The sequence below is a fragment of the Calliphora vicina genome, chromosome 1 (assembly GCF_958450345.1).
Source record: "Calliphora vicina chromosome 1, idCalVici1.1, whole genome shotgun sequence".
Taxonomy (NCBI): Eukaryota; Metazoa; Arthropoda; class Insecta; order Diptera; family Calliphoridae; genus Calliphora; species Calliphora vicina.
Window position 1 is genome coordinate 107,810,308 of NC_088780.1, and position 27,210 is coordinate 107,837,517.

The 27,210-nt window shown below is 27.5% G+C and overlaps 1 protein-coding gene across 1 annotated transcript in view; it reads left to right on the forward strand.

The window, feature by feature from the left end:
• Nucleotides 1-27,210, forward strand: part of cysu (Curly Su) — an 88,618-nt gene that overhangs the window by 24,849 nt on the left and 36,559 nt on the right. The gene's annotated exons all lie outside the window — the stretch shown is intronic.

Genomic DNA, 27,210 nt, shown 5'->3' on the forward strand with positions numbered 1-27,210 from the left:
TATATAAACAATTAAAGTTCATTGTCATGGAACCATTAACACAAAATTTAAAATACCTAAACGTACGTTACAATTAAACTACATTTTCACCAAATAATATGAAATGGTGTCATTAATAAAGGGGGCTTCTATAATAAAAACCAAAAATGTATTGATGTTATATGAGTTTCAAACACTGAATGGCATACATAACCAAATAATTATCAATAATAAATAAGTGTACATGATTTAAATATTTGATTGAATGAAATATGTAGTTTGATTTGAAAGTAGACAATAAAAAACACAAGACCATTAAATATTTCTTTAAGCTATTATATTCAAATACACTTCTTTATAAAGTGGCAAATAGTTACTTTCGATTCAATTTTTTTTAATTTCAAAGAAAGACTTTTCAATAAAAAATTTATGAATTATGAATAGATGAAAAAAGAAACACATTAAATTGAGGAAACGTGCAAGCAAAGGTGGAACGAAATAAACTGCAATTAAGTAAAACATTCAATACCTGGTTTAAAAAGCCATGAACTTCAACAAGATTAAAGATATATCTGCCAAAAGGTACCCTACATTAAGTAGGATAGGTTCCCTACATATTTTAATAATGAATATATGTTGAAATGATTTCCAAACACTACGATGAACATAAAATACTCGGTTTAAAAAGCCATGAATTTCACCAAGATTAAATATATAGCTCCCTAAAGCTACCCTACATTAAGTAGGATAGGTTCCCTACATACTTTAATAATGAATGTATCCAAACACTATGCGACGGAAAATGTATACCATTCGGAAGGCCTTAGTTTCTTCTTTCAAAATCCGCTGAGAAACTTACGTAAAATTTGTTGATACTCAACTAAGTTACTGGCTTATAAGTTCACGAAAACAAGTTTTATCCGTAACTTCTGATTTTGAAGGTGATTGGAAAATTTCAGATTCAGATTCTTGTTATACTGAATAATTCCTACCAGAAAAATAGTTTTACTTCGCAGGTATTTCTACTTCATTCATTTTTATATCACTTTGTAACTGGACGTATGCCAAATTTTGTTTAATTATCTTTAATATATAGGATACTCTATTCCAAAGTGAAGCGTATACAACTAGTAGAAGCGAAACAAATAGTAGTAGGGCGGGGCACGGGCTGTACTATGAAGCAAAACTTCCAATCATTTTGTTCTAAATTGCAACATGTCTGGCCGTATATTCTGGGTGCTTTTCGGCCAACGATCACTATAAACGATAGAGCAGACGATAGTGTGCTGAAGGTTGCGGGTTCGATTCCCGTCAGAGACTCTGGGTGTATCGCAGTTTGTGTTTGTTAAAAAAAAAGAAGTTGCGTTCGGTACAACGCAAATAATTCTCTGTATCAAATACAGAGAATTATCTTAGCGCCATTGAAATATGGAAATTGGTGAGCAATCGGTGTGCTTCAGCGGCACTTTTTTAAAATTAAAGAAGTAAAGCAAAACTTCCGGCACATGACGCATTGTTGGCTAACGATTTCGAAGCTAAAAAATTAAATGAGAATAAATGATAGATGACAAAAGCCGCGTTCAAAAGCTACGTCATCTATTGTAAATCCTCCATTTTTATATCATAAACTCAATACAATTTAATAATTCTGAAATACATTTAGAAAATTCTGCACTACAAACAATAAATTCGAAAATACAAATGGAGATTTCTAAAATATAAACGGAAGTTTCTGAAAAGCAATTGGAATTTTCTAAAATAGTATAACACTCACCTGTAGACTTTAACGGTGTTTAAAAACGAAGAAACAATTTAGATTTCTTTTCAGATTAATTCACCTATTGACTTCAATAAAAAATTAAAGGTGAAATTATTTATTTTCATTGTTATACATTTCAGGTTCTCTTTTTTTACCAGCTTCTTTCATGTTACAATATCTTAGATTATATGTTATTAATCATATAACCATTAAAAAAAACTAATTTCAAGATGTATTTGTTTTGTTAACAATTCATATGAATCCAAAAAATAGACTTAAACATCTTGCAAATGATAGATTGATTTAAGTATTGAAAAGTAAAGGTGATTTTTGTGTTTAACATTCACTTTTTGTAGCAATAGTAGTTTTTTTTATCGTTTTTTTTATATATATACACAATATAATTTTTTTATTTAAAAAGTTGATGCTCTTCTTGTGTTTAGTAATTGTATGTTAGTAGTTGGTAGCTGCTGTAATAGTAGGTTAAATGTGTCAAATGTGAAACAAAAATGGCAAAAATTCGAAACAGAAGTATATATATTTAAGCAGAAGATTTATGGCGCTTATAAAGTGGAAGCTGTTTGTTATAAGTGTTATATAAGTTTTTAAAATAGTTTTGGAAAAAAATAAAAATAAATAATGAGTCTAGCTAATATTTACTATTTCTAATAATATAGCAAATTTTCAACAGAAGAGATACATAAAATATTAGAAAATAGTAAAAGTAGTAGGCCAATCATTAGACTGACCTTACATATGCACACTTAACGAGATGAGAATCAGCAAGAAATTTCTTCCTCGGGGTAGGGACTGGTTCAAGTTCTAACACTATATACGAAAGGGTCTTACTAATTTTCATGACGTTGTCTTAGATCAAGGAAAGAACCCAATTGTAATAATTTTCTTTAGACTTTATAATAGTAAACATTTCGACACCGATGGAACACATTCGCCATAAGCTTCGGTGAGCAATCGGTGTGGACAAGCGGCACTTTTTTATACGTTTCATCATGAGTATGGTATGGGTATATAAGTTTGTAATTTCTAAATTTTTTATTTGCGACCCCACAAAGTATATATATTCAGGATCGTTATAGATAGCGAAGTCGATATAGCCATGTCCGTCTGTATGTTGAAATCAACTTTCTGTAGCCCCCAAATAACTTACATACATGATTCATACATCAATATATCGTGCATTCATCCGGCTCGGTATAAAATCTACAAAATCGGCCCACAAATGGCTGAGATATTAGGAAAAAACCAGGATAACCTTTATTTTTGGCCTATTTTTTATCTATATCTGGATTACTATGTCATTAATATTGACAATATGGATATCCAATGATAGATATTTCAAGTCCATTACAACGATGTATATAAAGCTGTACTAAGATGGACCTACAATGGGTCAAAATCGGGAAAAATATTTTTTCATAAAAAAAAATTAAAAAAAGAAAATTGGAAAAAACATTTTTTAAAATAAATTAAAAAACAATTACGAAAAAAAAAATTTAATTTTATTTACTTAAAAATATTTAAAAATTTTATTTTAAAGTATAATTTGGTGAAGATTTGGCACAGCAGAAGATATCACTCTTACTTGTTCAAATTAAAAAAAGGAAAGCAAAACTTCCCGCATATGACGCTTTGTTGGCACCAAAGTCTACATTTTCGAAACAAAAAAAAAACTTTGTTGTTTAAACCATAATATTCAATAATTCAAAATGACATATACTTAGGTTATTAAATACAAAAACGGCGTTTAGAATCCCTCATTTTTAAGTTATAAATCCAATATTATGCCTTGATATTGAGCTGCTACATCAATATTAACTCTAAATTCCACAAGAAACATTGTTAAATTTGTTAAAGAATTTCTTTAATAACAAAACTTTTTAAGCAAAAAAAAAAAGTTGGACCTACAATGGGTCAAAATCGGGAAAAATATTTTTTCATAAAAAAAAATTTATTTTCATAAAAAAAAAATTAAAAAAAGAAAATTGGAAAAAACTTTTTTGAAAATAAATTAAAAAACAATTACGAAAAAAAAAATTTAATTTTATTTACCTAAAAATATTTAAAAATTTTATTTTAAAGTATAATTTGGTGAAGATTTGGCACAGCAGAAGATATCACTCTTACTTGTTCAAATTAAAAAAAGGAAAGCAAAACTTCCCGCATATGACGCTTTGTTGGCACCAAAGTCTACATTTTCGAAACAAAAAAAAAACTTTGTTGTTTAAACCATAATATTCAATAATTCAAAATGACATATACTTAGGTTATTAAATACAAAAACGGCGTTTAGAATCCCTCATTTTTAAGTTATAAATCCAATATTATGCCTTGATATTGAGCTGCTACATCAATATTAACTCTAAATTCCACAAGAAACATTGTTAAATTTGTTAAAGAATTTCTTTAATAACAAAACTTTTTAAGCAAAAAAAAAAACCTAACATTATTTACTTCCAAACCAATAACACCCTTTACAAATAAAGCCATACATTTTCCCACTACAAAACCCGCAAATTATTTTTAATTTAATATTGTAATTAAATTAAAATTTATAACATAATAATAGGCAAGCTTAATATAAGTACTCCCTGTATCTAGGTAATGCTAATCTGTTACACAGTTAATAATAAAAAAAACTAACAGTTACAATTTCATAATTGTGTAAAATATGGCAAAAATTACCTTAATAACAATTATAAACAATAATCGCAAGTACATACTAGTATTTTAAGACAAATTTAAGCCTGGGAAACTAACTCCAAACTAAAGAAAACCACAAATAAGCTACAACTTGTATAATAACAATTTGATGGCAAAAAAATACTGATTACTTAATAGACAATATATTTAGGCTTAATCTTAATACAAGACAGACAAACAAGCAGCTAGTAAAAAAATACTCTAACAAAACTAGAGCAAGCATATAAAATTTTATGTTAAACAAATTCGTGCATATTTTTGCCAATTGCTAGAAGAAAAAAACCAAAAATAAAGATATACAGAACTAAATACCTGTACACATGAATAATTAAATTTAAAGAAAAATGTTACTGCTATTTGTTAATAAGTACATACGTTTATAATTTTTATGCATTTTCCTTTCGCTTCTTGTTGCGAGTGTTTAAACGTCAGTCAGTTTTTGAATCATTTAACCATTTTAAAGTATTTCCAAAATAATATTACATAATTATGTGTTTAGAAGAGGGAAACAACTCATCATCAGTTGGCTTTTTATAATAGCTTGATTTTAAAATGTGGTTTTAATTGTGGCAGTTGCAGACACTATTTATGCCATTGCAGTAATGGGGCACATTTTTTGGAGAGTTTAGTCTGAAAAACACTGTTATCGACAGGGAAGTCTGTGGTATAAGGGACTTTAGTGCAATATGAGTTTTTTTTATACAAGACGCTGTCTTTAGCATAAGACAGCGTCTTTAGTATAAAACTCCGTCTTTAGCATAAGACAGCGTCTTTATTATAAAACTCCGCCTTTAGTATAATACTCCGTCTTTAGTATAAGAAGTCGCATTTAGTATAAAATTTGTTCTTTAATAAAAGACGCCGTTTTTAGTATAAGATGAAATCTTTAGTATAAAATGCCGTCTTTAGTATAAGACCCCGTCTGTATTATAATATGCCGCCTTTAGTATAAGACATCGTCTTTAATAAAAGACGCTGCCTTTAGTATAAGACGTTGTCTTTATTACAAGACGCCGTTTTTAGTATAAGACGGCGCTTTTAGTATAATACGCCGTATTTAGTATAATACTCCGTCTTTAGTATAAGACTCCGTCTTTAGTATAAGACTCCGTCTTTAGTATAAGCTTCCATCTTTAGTATAAGACTCCGTCTTTAGTATAAGACTCCGTCATTGGTATAAGACTGCGTCTTTAGTATAACACGTCTATAGTATAAGAAGCCGTCTTTAGTATAAGACTCCGTCATTGGTATAAGACTCCGTCTTTAGTATAACACGTCTATAGTATAAGATGCCGTTTTTGTATAAGAAGCTGCGTCTAGTATAAAATTTCGTCTTTAGTATAAGACTCCGTCTTTAGTATAAGACTACGTCTTTAGTATAAGACTCCGTCTTTAGCATAAGACAGCGTCTTTAGTATTGACTCCGTATTTAGTATAAGACTCCGTCTTTAGTATAAAATGCTTTCTTTAATATAAGACTCCGTCTTTAGTATAATACGTCGTCTTTAGTATAAGACGCCTTCTTTAGTATAAACCGCCTTTAGTATATATTTAGTATAATACGCCGTCTTTAGTATCATAAGCCGAATATAGTGTAGGATGGAGTTTTTATTATAAGTTAACGGTCATGGTCTTTATTCATTATAATTTCCAAATTGTACATAATTATTCCTATTTGTATGGATTATATATCCCCCGAAAATGAGATTTTGGTGACATTTGCAAGACGACATATTTCTAAAATAGTCCGATTAACAGAAAATAGACGAAAATAATTTCATTTTATTCTTTTTATTAACCCAAATTGTCGCCAAGTGTCTATATGGACACATAAATAAGATGTTGCTTAAAGTGCACATCAAATGCAAACAAATGTCTTTAAAATAACGTTACTTTATATATCAGCCTCTAAAGAAGGGTTAATTTGAAAAATGCTAAAAGCTTGTATTGAAGGGTACATAAAAAAAGTGCCTCTGAAGGACACCGATTGCTCACCAAAGCTTATGGTAAATGTGTTCCATCAGTATCCACGTGCGAGAAATGGTTTGTGCGATTCAGAGGTGGCAATTTTAATACGGAATACAAAGATGGCCCAGGCCAGCTAAACAAGTTTGAAGATCATGAATTGAGGGCATTACTCCATGAAGAATTTTGTAAAACTCAACTCAAGATCTTGCAAATCATTAGGAACTACTCAAACACCAATTTGTAAACGTTTACGAGTAGCAGGATTTATTCAGAAGAAATTGGGTACCTTACGCATTGAAGATGAGAGACCTTGAAAGATTATTTTGCATGTCCGAAATGATGCTTGAACTCTTTAAGAGAATTTTTGATTCGAATCATTAATCGACACCAAAGATAATACCCATGACGCTAAGCCAATTCTCTGTATTTGGTGGGAGCAAATTATGAGCTGCTGAAATCTGAAGCAACTGATTCGTTTGAAGCGAGCATCGACCGAAAAATGCCCAGAATATGCTGCCAGACATGAAACCGTAATATTCCATCAACAACGCTCGGCAACATGTTGCAATATCTGTTAAAAAGTAATTAGAATGTAGTGGTTGGGAATTTTTGCCTCGCTCGCTTTATAGTCCAGACCGTGCAACGTCCGTCTACTATTTATATCGATCGATGCAGAACGCTCTCTCTGGGATACACTTTACTTTGGAAAAGAGTTTTCAATATTGGCTAGATTCGTTCTTGTCCTCAAAAGATTAGCAGTTATTTTGCTACGGAATCCATATGTTGCCAAATGATGGGAAGAGGTCATAGCTAACAATGGTCAATACTTTGAATAAATTAATATTGTTCAAATGTTTGAAAATAAAAGCTAAATATTTTAAAAAAAATTCCCAATAATATGAATTAGCCATCATGAAAGACAAATCTATTACTTCTGGTAATTTTTAAAATTTGTCCAAATTAAAGATCACGAGTCTGACAATTGCCCTCGAAAATTAAATTAGTGTAATTTTTTTTACAGTTTTAAGTTGTACATTTATAGAATTGCCCATCCCAGGGAAACTGCTTAATTTTTTGGGGACTTATATTTTATTTAAAGAGACTATAAAGAGGAGCTGTTAAAAGTTGTTATTTTCGCATGACTCTTGAATGTATTCACTCTCAGTTACAATTTATTTGTTTTTATAGTATTTTTGCCACAAATTTTCTTACCAACCATCACTGAGTTTCTCACCAAAAAAAAGAAAAACTGGAATTCGCCTTGTTTTCATTGTAAAAATTTTATTGTGATTCCAGTCTAAAGAAGTGGTAGTGGTATAGACCCAGACAAATAAGATCGTAATAAAAAAGAGTCTACTATTATACATATTTACACACGGATGAATAAAATGGAAGTGAAAGGAAATTTGAAACTGTAATATACAACGGCAGCAGCAGCTAAAAAAAAACGCACTTGCAACAAGACAACAACGGCACAGCATGTGGGTAAGAAAAAATAAACTCCAAGAAAAAAAAGCAAAATAAAAAAAAACTGTAACTTCACATATGAATGAATAAATGTAAAAGACTGGGTGACTGAATGGAATACCTTAAGATGATGATGTTATAGTTGCTATTTAGTTTTAGCTGAGGAAGATGATGATGAGGTTGATGTTGATGTTGATGTTTCCAATGAAGTTGAAATAGATGTGGAAGCTGATGTTGAGCCAGTGATTACGTTGACGACAACAACGATGGTCATACATATGCATGACTTGACGCAATTGCAGCTGTATTTACTTAACATCAAGATTTTGAAATTTTGTTTTTTTTTTCTGTTTAAATTATTTATGAAAATATTTTGCAAAACTATTTGCAAAAAATTAAAGCTTTTTTATATTTTATATAGAATTGAAATTTCCTGAAATAGATTTTTTTTTGCCATAACTAACTATCAAAAGTTTTTAATCGAAATTGCGTAATAATTGAAAGGATTTTTTTATGCAAACCAAAAACAGTCAATTTGAAATATGATTTTTTTTATTTATTATTTTTTTATTAACAAACTAAAGATAAATATATTTTATTTATCTCCAAATATTACTTACAATGTTTAACATTTTAACAAGTCAAGGAGGTTAACTTATCAATTGGCCATATAACATATAAGAAAAAAACACAAAAAAATACAAAAAATAGAAAAAAAAATACTTGTACTTGTTATTTAAACTTCAAAAACAGTATAATTTTTATACCTATGTATTTCGAAAAAAATTCTATATAAAACTTCAACTTTTAGTTAAATTAAGGCATTCTCTTCTATAAAAAAAAATAAAAAACATAAATTACATTAAAAAATAAATAAAAACATGCAAGAATGTAGTTTTTTTATTTATTTTTTTCTAAAACATGTTTTTCTTTCAAAGAACTTCAAGTTTTACAAATTTCAAAAATGGCTTGTGTTGTTTTTCTTTTTTTTTCATACTAAACTCCAAAAATGCGTTTTCTGTTGTATTCTGGCCACTCAATATTATTTATTTGTATTTATTTCTGATTTGATTAATTAAACACGTCATTTGAAAATGTTCAAAACTGAAAAAATTCTTTTGAAAACGTTTCTTTACTTGTTATTTATGGTTTACAAATCATTTTGTTTTTATTGTTGTAATCTTTATGTTAATGTTTAATTACAAGTTTGAGCGCTGCTAATGGTAAATAATGTTTAAATAAATATAACATGTTTTAATTGCAAATGAATGAAATTAAATAATTTATAACAAGGTTGCATGAATAGTGTAGTTTACAATAATATAAAAGTAAGAGTGTTATATTCGTCTGTGCCGAATCTTGTTGGTGGGTATACAAGTTTCGGCACAGACAATATGTCACAATAAAATATTTGTCTGATTTAGGGGCTGTATAGGGAGTATGGTCAATTATGAACCGATCCTCAGAAAAGATTAAGGTTCATATAAATCTTGTTTATGTCCAATTTTATTATGATATTATTTATTATTGGAAAATTATGAAGGAACAAGTTATTTTCTGAGGGGGACCTTGTATGGGGACTAGGAACAAACGTTTCGCGATTTTCGCCATACTTTACAGTATAGTTTCATAGAACTTAGAACCGATTTTAAAGAATTTTAAGAGCAACCGAACCGGGAATATTGTTGTATGAATCATGTATGTAAGATGCTTCGTCTGCAGACGGACAGACGATCCAGAATATATATGGGGGATTTCATGTCAAGTGAACCAACTTTTGAAATCGATGTCTTCCGATCGGGATGAAATTTGCACCAAGGTTAGCTCTATTGGATAGTAACTCAGACACAATTTCGGTCGAGAACTCTCTGAGTTATAGGGGGTAAAATTTTGACAATTTGGTCAAACAGGGGTTTTTTCTTATCCATGTAACTTATTACCTATTGTTCTTAGCAAAATGTGTCCCAAATAGTATAGATAGCTATTTCTTCGATCTTTCGAAAAAAAATATTTAAAAAAAAAAATAAAAAATTTTTAATATTTTTTTTCCGAAATCAAAAACTTTTTTGACTTTTTTTTAAAATACGCCCTTTTTTTTTTTTTTTTTTTTTTTTCTTAAAATAAAGTTTAGATATTTTCCTTGAACACCTACTTGGTCGCTTAGTGGGATGCGAGTGGGATATCTATCAAAATAAATATTTTGTAACTCAAAACATAAAATTTTTGACTTTTTTTGCAAAATCAAAAACTTTGTTGACTTTTTTTTTCAAAATGGACCTTTTTTTAATCTTTTTTTTTAGGTCAAACAAAAGCTTAGATATTATCCTTGAAGACCCTTTTGGTCGCTTAGTGTGATGCGAGTGGGATATCTATCAAATAAATATTTTTTAACTCAAGACTTACAATTTTTGACTTTTTTTTTGCAAATACGATTTTTTTTCCAAATGGGCCATTTTTTTAAAATTTTTTTTGTAGTCAAAAGAAAGCTTAGGTCCATTCCTTTAAGATATTTTTAGTCCCTTAGTGGGATGCGAGTGGGATATCTATCAAAATAAATATTTTGTAACGCAAGACATACAATTTTTTATTTTTTTTTTGCAAAATCAAAATTTTTTTCCAATATGGGCCCTTTTTTAATTTTTTTTTTTGCTCAAAAGAAAGCCTAGGTCCATTCCTTTAAGATATTTTTAGTCCCTTAGTGGGATGCGAGTGGGATATCTATCAAAATAAATGTTTTAACACAAAAATTGTATGTCTTGAGTTACAAAACATTTATTTTGATATATATCCCACTCGCATCCCACTAAGCGATCAAAACCATCTTAAAGGAATAGGCCTAAGCTTTCTTTATAGCAAAAAAAAAAATTACAAAAAGGGCCCATTTTAAAAAAAAGTCAAAAAAGTTTTTGATTTTGCCAAAAAATCAAAAATTGTATATCTTGAGTTACAAAATATTTATTTTGATAGATATCCCACTCGTATCCCACTAAGGGACCTAAAATATCTTAAAGGAATGGACCTAAGCTTTCTTTTGACTAAAAAAAAATTTTTAAAAAAGGGCCCATTTTGAAAAAAAATTCGAATTTGCAAAAAAAAAGTCAATAATTGAATGTCTTGAGTTACAACATTTTTATTTTAATAGATATCCTACTCACATCTTCCTAAGTGACAAAATAGGTCTTAAAGGAAAAGACCTAAGCTTTCTTTTGAGCAAAAAAAAATTTTTAAAAAAAAGTCCCATATTGGAAAAAAATTTCGATTTTGCAAAAAAAAATTAAAAAATTGTTACAAAATATTTATTTTGATAGATATCCCACTCGCATCCCACTAAGGGACTAAAAATATCTTAAAGGAATGGACCTAGGCTTTCTTTTGAGCAAAAAAAAAATTAAAAAAGGGCCCATATTGGAAAAAAATTTTGATTTTGCAAAAAAAAATTAAAAAATTGTATGTCTTGCGTTACAAAATATTTATTTTGATAGATATCCTACTCGCATCCCACTAAGGGACTAAAAATATCTTAAAGGAATGGACCTAAGCTTTCTTTTGACTATAAAAAAAATTTTAAAAAAAGGGCCCATTTGGAAAAAAAATCGTATTTGCAAAAAAAAAAGTCAAAAATTGTAAGTCTTGAGTTAAAAAATATTTATTTTGATAGATATCCCACTCGCATCCCACTAAGCGACCACAAGGGTCTTCAAGGATAATATCTAAGCTTTTGTTTGACCTAAAAAAAAAGATTAAAATAGGGTCCATTTTGAAAAAAAAAAGTCAACAAAGTTTTTGATTTTGCAAAAAAAGTCAATAATTTTATGTTTTGAGTTACAAAATATTTATTTTGATAGATATCCCACTCGCATCCCACTAAGCGACCAAGTAGGTGTTCAAGGAAAATATCTAAACTTTATTTTAAGAAAAAAAAAAAAAAAAAAGGGCGTATTTTAAAAAAAAGTCAAAAAAGTTTTTGATTTCGGAAAAAAAATATTAAAATTTTTTTATTTTTTTTTTTAAATATTTTTTTTCGAAAGATCGAAGAAATAGCTATCTATACTATTTGGGACACATTTTGCTAAGAACAATAGGTAATAAGTTACATGGATAAGAAAAAACCCCTGTTTGACCAAATTGTCAAAATTTTACCCCCTATAACTCAGAGAGTTCTCGACCGATGTTGTTGAAAAATTGTGTCTGAGTTACTATCCAATAGAGCTAACCTTGGTGCAAATTTCATCCCGATCGGAAGACATCGATTTCAAAAGTTGGTTCACTTGACATGAAATCCCCCATATACTTTATGGGATCGCAAATGAAAAAATTAGAAATTACAAACGGAATGACAAACTTATATATACCCTTACCACTCGTGGTGAATGAAATGTTTAGTAAAAGGGCCAAATATTTATTTGAATTACGACTGGGCTAAAGTGATCTCAATGTATATACGGAAGGAAAGGAAAAACTTCTGTACAAGAGAAAAATAAAATTTCAAATAATGTTTAGTCTTTACTAAGGTAATACTGAGTGTTTTGTTATTACGGAGAATAACAAGATCCATTGCAAATATATGTAGGAGTATATATGTTCCCATGTTTTCATGCTGAAACAAACAGAGGCCTTTCCCAGATTTCTCTCATGTAGCATTTTACATGTCGAGTCCCGACAAAAGGCACTGATTACATATGTATATCATTTTGACTTTAAATGCTTCGATTTATTTGGCATATTTTTCTCTTCAAGCCCTCTCCTCTTGCCGAGCACTGTGTTTAACCATAGACAAATATTTTGCAAACATATTTTCAAAACTCTTGTCACATATGCATTTGTAGCGTAATTTAGTCGACCTCTTTCAACGATTAAGGTGGAAGTATATAACACTCGTTTCACGCTTCTACTGATGGACATTTTTATAAATATGATGAATGTTGCAGGCAGTTTGCAAATTGTTAACACTGTCCCCCACTTAAGCCCGCTCATCCCCAATATGCAGCGCCATCTTCATTCGAATAGTTTCATGATTGTTCTTAACGATCAAAACTAGAATATTCGAATTAATGTTAGCAGCTTAAACATTTAGTGTTGCCATACTTCCAAACAATACTAATAAATGCGCGCTATCAACATTGTTGATAAGAGTTTTATGCTCATTAAAGTCATTTTCGGAAGTGGGCCTTACATGGGAGCTATGGTCAATTATGTATCGATCCGCTCAAAGTTTGTATGTGTACTTTATTTGTATATAAAACTTATTTGTGTGAATATCTATATAAATCAAGCATTTATGTCCGATAGAGTCCTATTTCAGGAGGACATTTGTATGGGGGCTAGGTGAAATATACACGTGCCACAATTGATTGAAATATCTTTGAAATTGAGACCTGTACATTACGCATAAATTTACATGGACTAATATTTTTGGGCGTTACAAAACATCAGCACAAACGCACAATGCCCTCCCCACTATTGAGGTGTAAAATTAAAAATAAAATATTTGAACTACCAATGTTTGTTGCTTAAATATTATGTTTTGTTTGATAAACTCTATATTTGTAATGGAGTTTAAAGAAAATTTCAGTGATTTCAATTGATTCTCATTAGAGTCTGTCACATACTAGACAAGTTATCACTTTTGGAAGTTGTTTGAGTTTTTGGTTGTCAAGGACTTATTTGATTAAGCTGATTGTAAAGTTAATGATTTGACATTTTTTATTATCACAAAGAATATACATGTGTACAAGGTTACTAAATATTATAAGTTACTTTACTTGAACTTTTTAAGACTTTTGATTTCTATGATTTTTTTTTTTAATTAAGGTATTTAGCAGATCTAAACTGATATTGTGGGAAATAGTAGACAAATTTTAAATATATCCCAATACAAATAGTTTAAAGTATTAGAAAGTTATTGAAGACTAATTTTCTTAAACAAATAAAAAGTATTTTAATTAAAATAAATATCAATATGACACTTAGAAACTGGAAATTGGTTTTAACACAGAATAATATTGTTTTATTATCAAAAAAGATGGGGGATATATTGATTTTGTCATTCGGTTTATAACATATCGAAATTTTGGTCTTAGAATATGATTGTAAGACGATAGGGTCCAAACGAATGGAGTTAGTTGGACTCTCTGTTGATACGGTTTGTTTGATATTGAAAATGGACAATATTGATCCACGATTTCACATAGCCCCCATACAAATGTTCCATTGAGATACTGTTTGAGCTGATTATACGGGATTGCCGTATAACCAACAAATTAGTTCTAAAAACTCTGAAATTAAACTGTAAAGTATGGCGCAAATCGGGCAATATTTATCTCTAGTCCCAATGCTTTATTATGTGTATATCTCTTTATTTAAAATGTCTTGGCAATTTCAATTTTCGACATAAGTTTCTGCATAAATCTCTTGTCAAACCAACAAAAAATAAACAAATGAAAATAATTCCCTAATCATAGCAATTTTCCTCCATACAATTCCCTCAGGCGCAATTTTTATTCATCATTATAACACTCATATTATGCCAAATCTAACCTAAATTTACAATTGTTTAAAAAAACAAGAAATCCCCACCCAAAATTTATTATTTCTTACATTAATCACCTCAAAACAAAAGGCTTAAGACACGAACTCCATAGAAAAATACATTAAAATAATGGGGCATTCTCATACATATTAATTTAATCGATTATTTTCCCAACTGACACCCAGCCACAGCCAAAATAAAATAAGGCCATAATAGATACAATTTCATGTCGAAAATAACAATATGGAAAACTAAAATTAGCCAAAATATTACAATACATGTATCGTATTACCAGCAAATTACAACATATTATGTTAAAAATAATAAATAAGTGATAAATTTTCCTTCCTATTAAAGATAAAAACCACAAAATAAAACATTTGTTATTAAAAAAAGGAAATATTTTTTAAAAAAAAGTAAAATTTACAAAACTTTTTAATTTATTTTGCTGTATGGCAATTTAAGTTACATAAAGTTGAATTTGAAATTGTAGTTACAATTATGTTACAACATTAACCATAATAAATCTGACACTTTTATGGCAACTACCAACTTTTTTCTGTGGCTGCTGGAAAGGGAGATGTTTTCAAATGGTTGGTGTTTAAATTTAAATAAACAGATTTGAAGACACGAGTTTTAAATGAAATAAACATTAATAGGTTTTTTGATGGTTTAGTTTTGTTTCATTTAGAATTAGTAGGTCAATGATGTTGGAGTTTATTTAAATTATTGTTCGTTTTTTTTTGGCTGGATTTATAACAATTTATAGTTTAATAACAAATGAATTGCAGTCAATTCTATTGTTTGTTTGATTTGTGAAGGGCTTTAGTAAGTATTTACATGTCAAGCTTTTAGAACGTTTTTCAATTTGTAATACAATTTTATGAATTTGTACAATAGTAGTTTTTGGTTAGAGAATTGAAGGTTTTTGGTGATTTTATTATCTTAAATACTATTTTAAACTAATATATATTAGTGTTGCAAAATCAGTTTCTTACACAAAAAGAGATATTCACAAAAATCCAAGTATAAACAAGTATATGGTTGTGACAACCATTTTTATGATGAATAATTTTATTCAGGTTCTCAGATTATGATAACCATAAGCTTAGAGCAACATAAAATTGTTGTCACAAACATAAATTGTTTACAGTAACCATATATATTGTTGATATAATCATGTGAATCATAAATTAACCATATTATGGTTACCACAATCATGTAAATAGTTACTGTGACTATAATATTTTTAAAAAAACTTGTAAAAATATTGAAATGATTACAGTAAACATGCACAACTATATTTTTTCTCTGCGTGCACTCTTCAAACAGCAGGTATTTCAGTTGACACTAATATTTACTCTCTTTTCACTAATCATGTCACTAGTACGCTTTTAAAAAAATTTAAAAAATATTTCTATATATTTATATTTCTATATAGAATATTCTATGTACATTGTTTTTGTTGTCGCTAAAAATACTTTGTAATTCGATTTGAAAAGAAAATTGTTTGAATTTATGTGCGAAATACTTTGAAATTTTAAATTGTTTTCTTTCGAATAGAATTAGGCAATTACACCTTTGAGTTTTGAATTAAGCAAACAATTGTAGGAGTTTCTAAACAAAAATACTTCATTATTTTATTAATTTTCCATAGAAATAGTTTTTCCATATTATATCCAAGACATTACTTGATGAAAGATTTAAAACACTATTGACAGATAGATGTCAACATAAAAAAACTATTGTAGGAGGCAATACTTCAAATTATGAATAAATTATTACATACCTTATTTACATAAAAACAGCACAAATATTTCGGAAATTACATGAAAACAATTTCGTAAATACCTGAAATGAAAATTAAAATTCATTGTTAATAAAGCAATTAAATTATTATAGTTAGTTTTAGCTAAATTATAGAAATGATTATGTAGGAATAATTGTTGCTTAATAAACTAATATTTAATAATAATCATAAATACCTAAAAGAATTTAAATGACTTTTTAATTACAAATGATCAATTATGGTGCAAATGTAAACGTTTTTGTAGTATTTTATTCAACAACAAAAAAAAACCTGCATTCATTGTAGTTGACTGAAACAACTTTTTATTTTAAAATTCATTTGAAATGTCATCAATTTACATGGGAATGCTTATTTGAAAATCAATTTAATTATAATTTTTTATTACAAATGTTACATTAAAAATAAAAACAGTTAAAAGCATTTAGCAAAACACAAAACATTGCAATTGTAATAAAATTAAATAAACTCTTAATTAATTTACATAAAATATGAAAAAAAAACATGTGTGTCACACTTGTATAATGACGCAAATTAAACACCGCAAAAGTGTGTTAAGACATCAAGCTACTAGGTAATGGTGTTTGCTTGTTTTTTGCTATTTAAGTGTTTAGTTTTAAATAATTTCTTATATGAGAGTAAATATATAAACAAATCAAATGAACCATGAATTTGTTGGCTTTAATGAAAAAAAGTAATTTAAAAATATTTATAAAAACCATAAATTTAAAATAATGACTGTGGTGTTTACTTTTTAGTTCCATACCGGCTGACTTCTTTGTTTAGTGTTAAAATTGTTATAATTATTAAAATCATTTTGTTGGTTTAATTTTCTTATAATGTTTATTTTTTGCAAACTACTGGCCATAATAAAACTAATACTAATGGCAGTAATTTTGCGTTTTAAATTAGCTCAAGGTCTTGGTTACAATTATGTTTTATTGTCTCTTGGGCTTAAAAGAAAATTATGGCAATTATTTCTTTGGCAAAGATTTGATTGTAATATTTACAAAAAAATATTTAATGATGTTTTAATATAGTAGTAACAATTTGGTTATAATTTTAAATTTTAATTGAAAAATATATATGATATTCAATTTAAAAAATTATGTTAAGATTTTTCAAAATATAACCGGATAATTATACGAATAATAAAATAATTATCATCAAATTTCATTGCAAAAATTCTGAAAATTCATAATCTTTAAAATAATTTTTAAAAAAATATTCGCTTAATTATTCGAATAAAAAACTGAATCGAATAAAATTCCTGAAATTTTTTTTGTATACATATTGCAATATAAATAATTAACATGTTTAGAAAAACAACGGGTTAAATAATCGAATAAAAACTCGAATAATAAAAAAACAATCATGAAATGTAGTTTTTGATATTTAGATAGAAAATCATATTAGTTTGAGTTTTCCAAAGTTTATGCCTATAATTAAATGAGAATATCCGGATAATTATTCATATGAAAAACCTTAATAATACATAAAAATGCCTTCAACATTTTAACTACGTTTTCAAATTTTAAATTTTTTAGTAAAAAATTAATGAGTTTGTATAACCAAAAAAAAAAGAATACATTTTTTGGTTATTTCTATTGAAGGTTCATATAATTTATTCTGTAAATCATTTTATTTTCGAATTTTTTACTAGATTCTTGTCAAATCAAATTTGTTCAAAATTTTTATAATGAAACTCAAATAAAATTATTTACACGGATAATTTTTCGAATAGAATATAGAACCATATAACTGTAAAGCTAAATGTAATTTTTTTTTACAGAAAGATTATAAATTATTCATTTAATATATTACTGGTAAATTATTCGAATAAAATAATACCCTACACTAAGTAAAAGAGCAAAAACATTTTTCTTTTAAAATTTCAATAATTTGTATTTTTGAGTGATTTTCGGAAGTGGGCCTTATATGGGGGCTATGACCAATTATGGACCGATCACCATGAAATTAGGTCGTGTGATTTATGTCTATATGAAAGTTTACTATGTTGAATTTTGTGAGTATACCGAAATTTTTAAGCGATTTATGCACGTTAAAGTGATTTTCGGAAGCGGGTCTATATGGGAGCTATGACTAATTATGAACCGATCGTAACAAAATTTGGTGACATGAATTTTGTATATATAAAACTTATTTGGAGCGCAATTTGTGGAGATACATTTATAAATTAAACATTTATGACCGATAAAGTCCAATTTAGGAAGGACATTTGTATGGGGGCATGGTGAAATAATGGACCGATTTCAGCCAGTTTCAATAGGCTTGGTCCTTGGGCCAAATTTGATCGAAATATCTTCAAAATTGCGACCTGTACTCTGCGCACAAGGTTTACATGGACAGCCAGCCAGACGGACGGACGGACATCGCTTAATCGACTCAGAAAGTGATTCTAAGTCGATCGGTATACTTTAAGGTGGGTGTTAGACTAATATTTTTGGGCGTTACAAACATCTGCACAAACGCATAATACCCTCCCCACTATGGTGATGTAGGGTATAAAAATGATTTTTTAAATAAATCGAAATGATTATTCGGATAATCAACCGAATGTTTAAATCAAACTCAAATTAGATTTTTTATATTTTTACTCCTTTTCGTAATTTTTATTAAATAAATACATTGATTAATATTTTTAGAAATAGATAGGAACGATTAATCGAATAAGAATCCGAATATAAACATAAAATTTTGAAATTTATTTCTTTAAACCATTAATCGCAATCATTTTCAATTGCCACTAGTCGCAATCTATTGACATCAAATTGATATCAATAAAAAAGGCGCGTTTGAAAATAATCCCTTCTCTTTTTAGTAAAATTGTTTTATGCTAAATTCCCAATTTTCTATTGATAAATTCACTGAAAATTTATTGTTGGAGGATAAGCTAGTTCATATTTATGAGCATTTCACTGGTTGCCAGATCATAAGGAAACCTTTTCACAAAAGGCTTTAGAAAAACTAAAAAAAGAAAAAGATTATACAAATAAAACTATAGAGTGATTAGAATTACAGACACACAAGTTTTATTTGTAAAAATATTAAAGCTTAAATAAAACACCAACAATAAACAGTGTTTTTATCTTTTCTTACATTACCTTATTTCGTAAACATAAAAACAATATTAAATTCAAAGTATTTAAAAGAGTAATGAAAATAAAATTGCAATAAAAATATATTTTTATAACAAAATTGCTTAAAATTTAGGGTGTATCAACCAGATCAGTTGCAACTAACGGAGGGTTAATTAAGATTTTTTGAAATAAATCGGAATGAGTATTCGAATAATCAGTTGAGTATAACCGGATAATTAATCGAATAAACAAAAAAAATTTTGAGATAAATTTATTTATATAAATAAACAAAAATATCCTTCAATTTATTCGAAAAAATATCGAATATTCGAATAAAATTCTTAAAAACGGAATGATTAGTCGAATAAAGAATGGACTAAAACCGTATTAATATTAGCATAAAATCGGAATAATCAATAAAATGTCTTAAAAATATTATATTTTTAAATATTTTTACTTTGTTAATAAACATTGATTTTTTTTTTTAATTACTAGTTAATAATTCCAATAAAATACGAAATATTCAAGAATAATTCACTTTTATAAATTTATACTTAAAAAAGCTATTAATTACCAATGTTCCAAATAAATTGCAATGCTTATTCGAATAAACAAACGAATCTAACCGGATAACTATTGGAATATAAATCAACAAAATTTACTTGGAATGAGTTTTTTTATATTTTTACTGTGATAAAATAAATTTATTTGTTTTGTATAAACATTACATAATTATTCGAATAAAACAACGAATACTAGAAAATTATTATTATTATTATATTTTTCCAAAGAAATCGCAATGATTATTCGAATAAATAAACGAATATAACTGGATAATTATTCGAATAATAAGCAAATAAAGAAAAAAGTTATTGAAAATAAGATTCTTATATATTTTTACTATGATAAATTTATTTGTATAAATAAATAAAAATAACCGGTTAATAATTCGAATAAAATACCAAATCAAATATATAAAATCGTATAATTAATTGAATAAAATCCGAATAATTAGCAAAATTTATTAAAAATATGTTTTTTTATTTATACACAAAAATAATGGAAAATTATTCGATTAAAATGCGATTATTCCACAAAATGTGTACCACCAAAAATAAGTTAACTCATGATAGATTTATTCCCATTAACCCATTACAATTTCTTTGAAATCATTAAAATGACTAATAAATGAATACTGCATACTAAAATATAAACATTATTAACAGGCCCATCCAATCATCAAACGGACAAACAAATTACTCAAACAATTTCCAGTTAAGAAACTTTCTTAACAAACGCCCCTTGTAAATATTTTAATAGAAAATAAAAATCTAAGTGACACCTTAAAATAAAAATTTTCACTCACGACGCAGTCAGACACACGTAGTAGATAAGTAAATGAATTTTAGCAAATATTAAAATATTGCAAAAAAAAAAAACAATATTTATTTAATTTTTAAGGTACTTATTTGAAATGAAACGAGGTCATGTAAGCAAAAATGCAAATGATAGTATTTTTGTACGACAAAGAATTAAAACTCATTCATTCATACAAACACCCATGTCGGCAGTTGCAATTAGTAAAGTTGAGTTTTTTTTGTTTCTTGTTGTAGTGTGTAGTGTGTTAGTTGCATGCATAAATTAACAACAAAGTTTACAACGACAACAAAAAAATAAAAAGTAATATATGCACACGCCGCCAGCAAAATGTACTGGTACATGCTGCACTTATGAGCCGAACGCATTAAATAACACAAAAAAATGTCATAAATAATTATTGTCGAAGCCTTTCACAAAAACGAAAACGCAAACAACAAAACCAAGAACAAAATGCCACAAACTTCGGGCGAACTGGTAAGAACCAAAAAATAAACAAAATGTTGGTAGTTGAAATATATACCGACAACACGAACATGCGTCTGCACAGTGGGGTTAATTGAGAATTTTACGTTTTATCTTCTTAGCTTATTAGTAATATTATAGTTTTCTGTTCTGTAACTTAATAATTTCATTGACATCTTATTTATTACCCATTGACCCACTGTGTTTTGTGGTTTTTAGAATATTACTAGTATTTTGGTGTTGTTCTGGTTTTTTTTAAGCTATTGGTTATTGTTATTTAAAACAATTTAAATAATTTATTTGACACACTAAATCTTAAAATCAAGTAAAACTTTAGTAAAACCAGCAAAAAAAATACAATATTTAGAGAAATCCCAAGAAAAATTTAACATGTCTACAAAAGAAAAAAACTACATAAATTATAAAAATATTAAAAATAAAAAAACAACAATTTCAGTATTAATATTTTGTGCAACATTATTGGCAGCAGCAACAAGTGTTGTGCGTTTATTAGAGGCAAACTTACAACTTATTTTTTTGCTTTTAATCTATTAAAGGCCAACGTGGCAATTTAACAACAATGATTTGTCAATAGAATTTAATAAAGTTAAATGTTGTGTGTTGATTATTGTTTATTACTTCTAGTTGTATGAGCAATATCACCAACAGCATTAAAAAACAAACTCCTGTTAATATCTATCTATATAATATCTATTGTACTCACAATCAGAGTCAACCACTCGTACTTGTTGTATTTTGTTGTTTAATGGCCACTCAGTTTAAAAAAAGGAGTGGTGGTGGTTACTTTATTGATATTGAGTAACTTGAGTAGTCGTAGTCGTGTGTTTTGTTAAATATCCGGATTTATTATATCAATTGCTGTTCGTTTAAACTAGAACAGCAATAATTATTTGTTTTGTTTTCATACAAAAAAAAAAAAAAAAACACAATTAAATATGAGTAACAATTTACCAAGAAATATTACTGGTTCATTTGTTTTTTTTTCTAACCAGAGATATTTATTAAAACAAAATAAACGAACTTTGATTTTTACGCAGAGTTTTAGTTTATTGTAGTTGTGTTAAAATAACAACTTATTAAACATTAATTGTCTTACATTTACTATAATGGAACTTAAGCAGCCGAGTTGTGCTATTTTTGCTGTTATTAAATTTTAACTAACAAAACGAAAGACTTAGGAAACATTCTGTTATTTTTTTTTTTGCAAATATAATAAAATTTTCCCACACATTTTTGCTGATTAAATGAACAAAAAATAAAGACATATAATTGCTTAATTAAAAGTATTGCTGACATACTTTATTATCACACTGAATTAAGTTCTATAAAGTATTAGTAAATGGTAAATGTTATTTAATGAATTATACACAGTTCTATAGAAAAGTATCTTGTTGAGATACATTAATACAGAAATGTATCTTGTTGAGATACATTTCTATTGAAAAATATCTTAGTGAGATACATTTCTATAGAAAAGTATCTAGTTGAGATACATTTCTATAGACAACAAGACTATTTTCTGGAGAAATGGGTCTTTCTTAAGAAAAGAGTGTTCTTGAGATACATTTCTATAGAAAAGTAACTTCTTGAGATGCATTTCTATAGAAAAGTATATTCAAGTATAAATACCTATAAAAAATTATGTTGTTGAGAAACATTTCTATAGAAAATTAACTTGTTAAGATATATTTCTATAGAAAAGTATCTTGTTGAGATACATTTCTATAGAAAAGTATCTTATTAAGACAGATTTATATAGAAAACTATCTTGTATAGACAGATTTCTATATAAAGCTGTTTTGTTTAATCGAATTTCTTTACAAAATTGTCTTGTTTAATCGAGTTTCTATAGACAACTGTCTTGTTTCATCTGATTTCTTTAGAAAACTATCTTGTTTACACAGATTTCTATAGAAAACTGTCTTGTTTAGATAGATTTTTATAGACTGATTTCTATAGAAAAATTTCTGGTTCTACACTTCTACAAAAAACTGTCTTGTTTAGACAAATTTCAATAGAAAACTGTCCTGTTTAGATAGATTTCTATAGAAAACTGTCCTGTTTAGGCAGATTTATATAGAAAGTTGTCTTGTTTAGACAGATTTCTATAGAAAACTGTCTGGTTTAGAAAGATTTCTATAGAAAACAGTTTTGCTTAGAGAGATTTCAATAGAAAACTGCCTTGTTTAGATAGATTTCTATTGAAAACTATCTGGTTTAGGCAGATTTCTATATAAAGCTGTCTTGTTTCATCTGATTTCTTTAGAATACTGTCCTTTCAACCGTATTTCTGTAAAAAAACTGTCTTGTTTAATAGGAATTCTATAGAAAACTAAAACTATCTTGTTTAAACAGATTTCTATAGAAAATGGTCTTGTTTAGACAGATTTCTATAGAAAACTGTCTTATTTAGACAGATTTCTATAGAAAACTGTCTTGTTTAATCGGATATCTTTAGATAACTGACTTATTTCATCTGATTTCTTAAAAAAATCTCTTGTTTACACAGATTTCTATATAAAACTGTCTTGTTTAGACAGATTTTTATAGACAGATTTCTATAGAAAAATGTCTGGTTTAGACAGACTTCTACAAAAAACTGTTTTGTTTAGACAGATTTCTATAGAAAACTCTCTTGTTTGGATAGTTTTCTATAGAAAACTGTCTTATTTTCTTTTGAAATGTATCTTGTGACACTTTCCAACTTATTTCTATAGAAAAGTGTACTTTTAAGAAGCATTTATGTAGAAAAGTGTCTTGTTTAGTCATATGTCTTTGGAAAAGTGTTTTGTTAAGTCTCATTTCTATAGAAAATCTTCATCAATACATTTCTATAGAAATGGGAATATAAAAATCGAATATTTAAATTTATAGTTTGAAATTGGACCAAAATTTATGTGGCAAAACCATAGAGAAGTCTTATGTAAAATCTCCCAGAAGTGTTTAGTTTGCGAAATATATGTGTACTGGTGAAACTCCTTCTAATCCAACAATTGTACTACTGACACAAATTAAGAATTATTAATATAAACAGTTTTTTTTTGTTTCCCTATGATTTATATACACATTTTGTTCAAACCATGATTTATCATTAATCATTTATTATATTTTTAGCATATTAATTTTTAACTGTCAACAAATTCATGTGTAAATTGAACGAATATTTCACGTGTGTGGCACAAATACGTTTGCTACTTTTTTTTTTCTTACAAATAAATAATTTTGTTATTATTGTGTTGAAAGGAAATTGAATTTGAAATAATATGATTTATGACTTGCACACAATAGATTAAAGGCAATCACTATTAAGAGACAAAAATCAATTAATATAAATTTTGAAGTAAAGAAAATTTGCATTAGTACAAGCACAATATAGCATATATATTTTTTTTTTCAAACATTATTAATACAAGTTTTACTTAATTGGGGAATTTTGTTTAATTTGGCAAATATTTCGAAATTTATAATAGCAATTATAAATTTAATTTAAAAGTGTTAACAAAAAACATATTTTCTATAAGCTTCAATTTTTATTAATTTGGTTTTAAATGTGCTCGTAATATTTTATTTATTTTTATAATTAATTTTAATTGATATCATTAATTAAGTTTGAATTTATCTGAAAAAGTCTCTTATTTAAAGAAAATCCCAAAAAGTTTCACTAAATTAGTAAAAAAAAACTTATTAGGTAATTATTTTTATGGCTTTTCTTATATTTATCTCGTTAGAGAAAGTGTTTTTTTTTGCTTCTTTTCTCCCACAGTATTATGTATTTATTTTTATTATTTAATACAAATAATGTAATTTCATTTGATATTGAAAATATTGTAATATTTCTGCTACCTTTTATTACATTTCAATGATTTTCTTATCATTTTATTTAGAAAGGTCTGTCTTTAATAAACTTTATTAGGTTTTTATTTTCACCATCACCTTGACCATAATACGAATGCCTTTCACTATACATCTTGAATGTAAAATGTGCATATATAAAATAAAATCATTTCACTTTTGTTTAAAAACCAATTCAGTTTAAATTGCAGCGTTGAAGGGGAAAGTTCCTAAATAAGAAACTTCATATCCCTGCTGAGTTTGACACCTTCGCCCTGATTATTCAAACCAGATTTACTTTAATGATTTAAATATTTCATTGAATACACGATTTTTATATTACCCTGCAGCCCATGGAACTAGTTCCCTGCATTCTGTTTAGATAGATTTATATACAGTAGAAAATCGTTTTTTTATACAGAATTCTATAGAAAATTGTTATGTTCAGCAAGATTTCTATAAGAAATTATGTGGCTTAGACAGATTTAGCCATATTTCTTACAATATTGTTTTGATAGATTTCTATAGAAAAATGTTTCGTTTAGATTTGTATAGAAAAAATATTTACTTGAATAGATTTCTATAGAAAATTGTCTTGTTTAGACAGATTTCTATAAAAAATTGCCTTGTTTAGACAGATTTCTATAGAAAATTGTCTTGTTTAGACAGATTTCTATAGAAAATTGTCTTGTTTAGACAGATTTCTATAGAAAATTGTCTTGTTTAAACAGATTTCTATAGAAAATTGTCTTGTTTAGACAGATTTCTATAGAAAATTGTCTTGTTTAGACAGATTTCTATAGAAAATTGTCTTGTTTAGACAGATTTCTATAGAAAATTGTCTTGTTTAGACAGATTTCTATAGAAAACTGACAAAAAATGGGACACATATGTCCCATTATATTTTCAGTCCTCCCGGGAAAAGTATAGAACCGATTCAAAATGCGTTGTTGAATAAATATACGTAAGGCATTGGTACATCTAATACTGAAAGTTTATCCAACAGTATCAATTAGAACTCGAGATATAAGAAAAATAAAATTGTCCAAAAAAATATACGAATTTCTGACTTTGAGAATCCCTTAAGCCAAACTTAAACAACATAACCTTAGTATTAACATTAACACCAAAGAACATATTTGTTTTTCATCGAACAACACCGCTTAGATCAAAATCCAATGAAAATTGTGGCTGTAATGACGAAAAAAGCAAATGGGACATATGTGTCTCATTCGTCAAAGGGTTAAGAAAAATTCCTGGTTTAGACAGACTTCTACTGAAAATTGTCTTGTTTAGACAGATTTCTATAGTAAGCTGTCTTGTTTAATCGGATTTCTTTAGAAACCTGTCTGGTTTAGATCATTTCTATAGAAAAATGTCTGGTTCAGACAGACTTCTACAAAAACTGCCTTGATTAGACAGATTTCTATAGAAAATTTATTTACTTGAATAGATTTCTATAGAAAATTGTCTTGTCTAGACAGATTTCTATAGAAAACTTTTTTTATTTAGATAGATTTCTATAGAAAACTGTCTGTTTAATCGGATTTCTTTAGAAAAATTCCTGATTTAGACAGACTTCTACAGAAAATTATGTTGTTTAATCGGATTTCTATAGAAAACTGTCTTGATTAAACACTTTTCTACAGAAAATTATCTTGTGTAGACAGATTTCTACAGAAAATTGTCTTCTGTCGACAGGTTCAGGTTTAACCGGTTTTGTATAGAAAACTGTCTTGTTTAAACAGATTTCTACAGAAAACTGTCTTGATTAGGTAGATTTCTATTGAAAATGGTTTTATTTACGTAAATTTCTATAAAATAATATCTGGTTTAGTCAGACTTCTACAGAAAACTGTCTTGTTTAGATAGATTTCTATAGAAAACTGTCTTGTTTAAACAGATTTCTATAGTAAACTGTCTTCTTTAGACAGATTTCTATAAAAAACTGTTAAGGAAAACTTGTGTAAGAAACTATCTTGTTTAGGGAGATTTCTATAGAAAACTGTCTGTTTTAGACACAATTCTATAGAAAAATGTCTGGTTTAGGCAGACTTCTGCTTTAAAATGTCTTGCTTAGACTGATTTTTATAGAAAACTGTCTTTTTCAGACAGAATTCTATAGAAAACTGTCTTATTTTCTTTAGAAATTTATCTTGTGACACTTTCCAACTCATTGTACTTT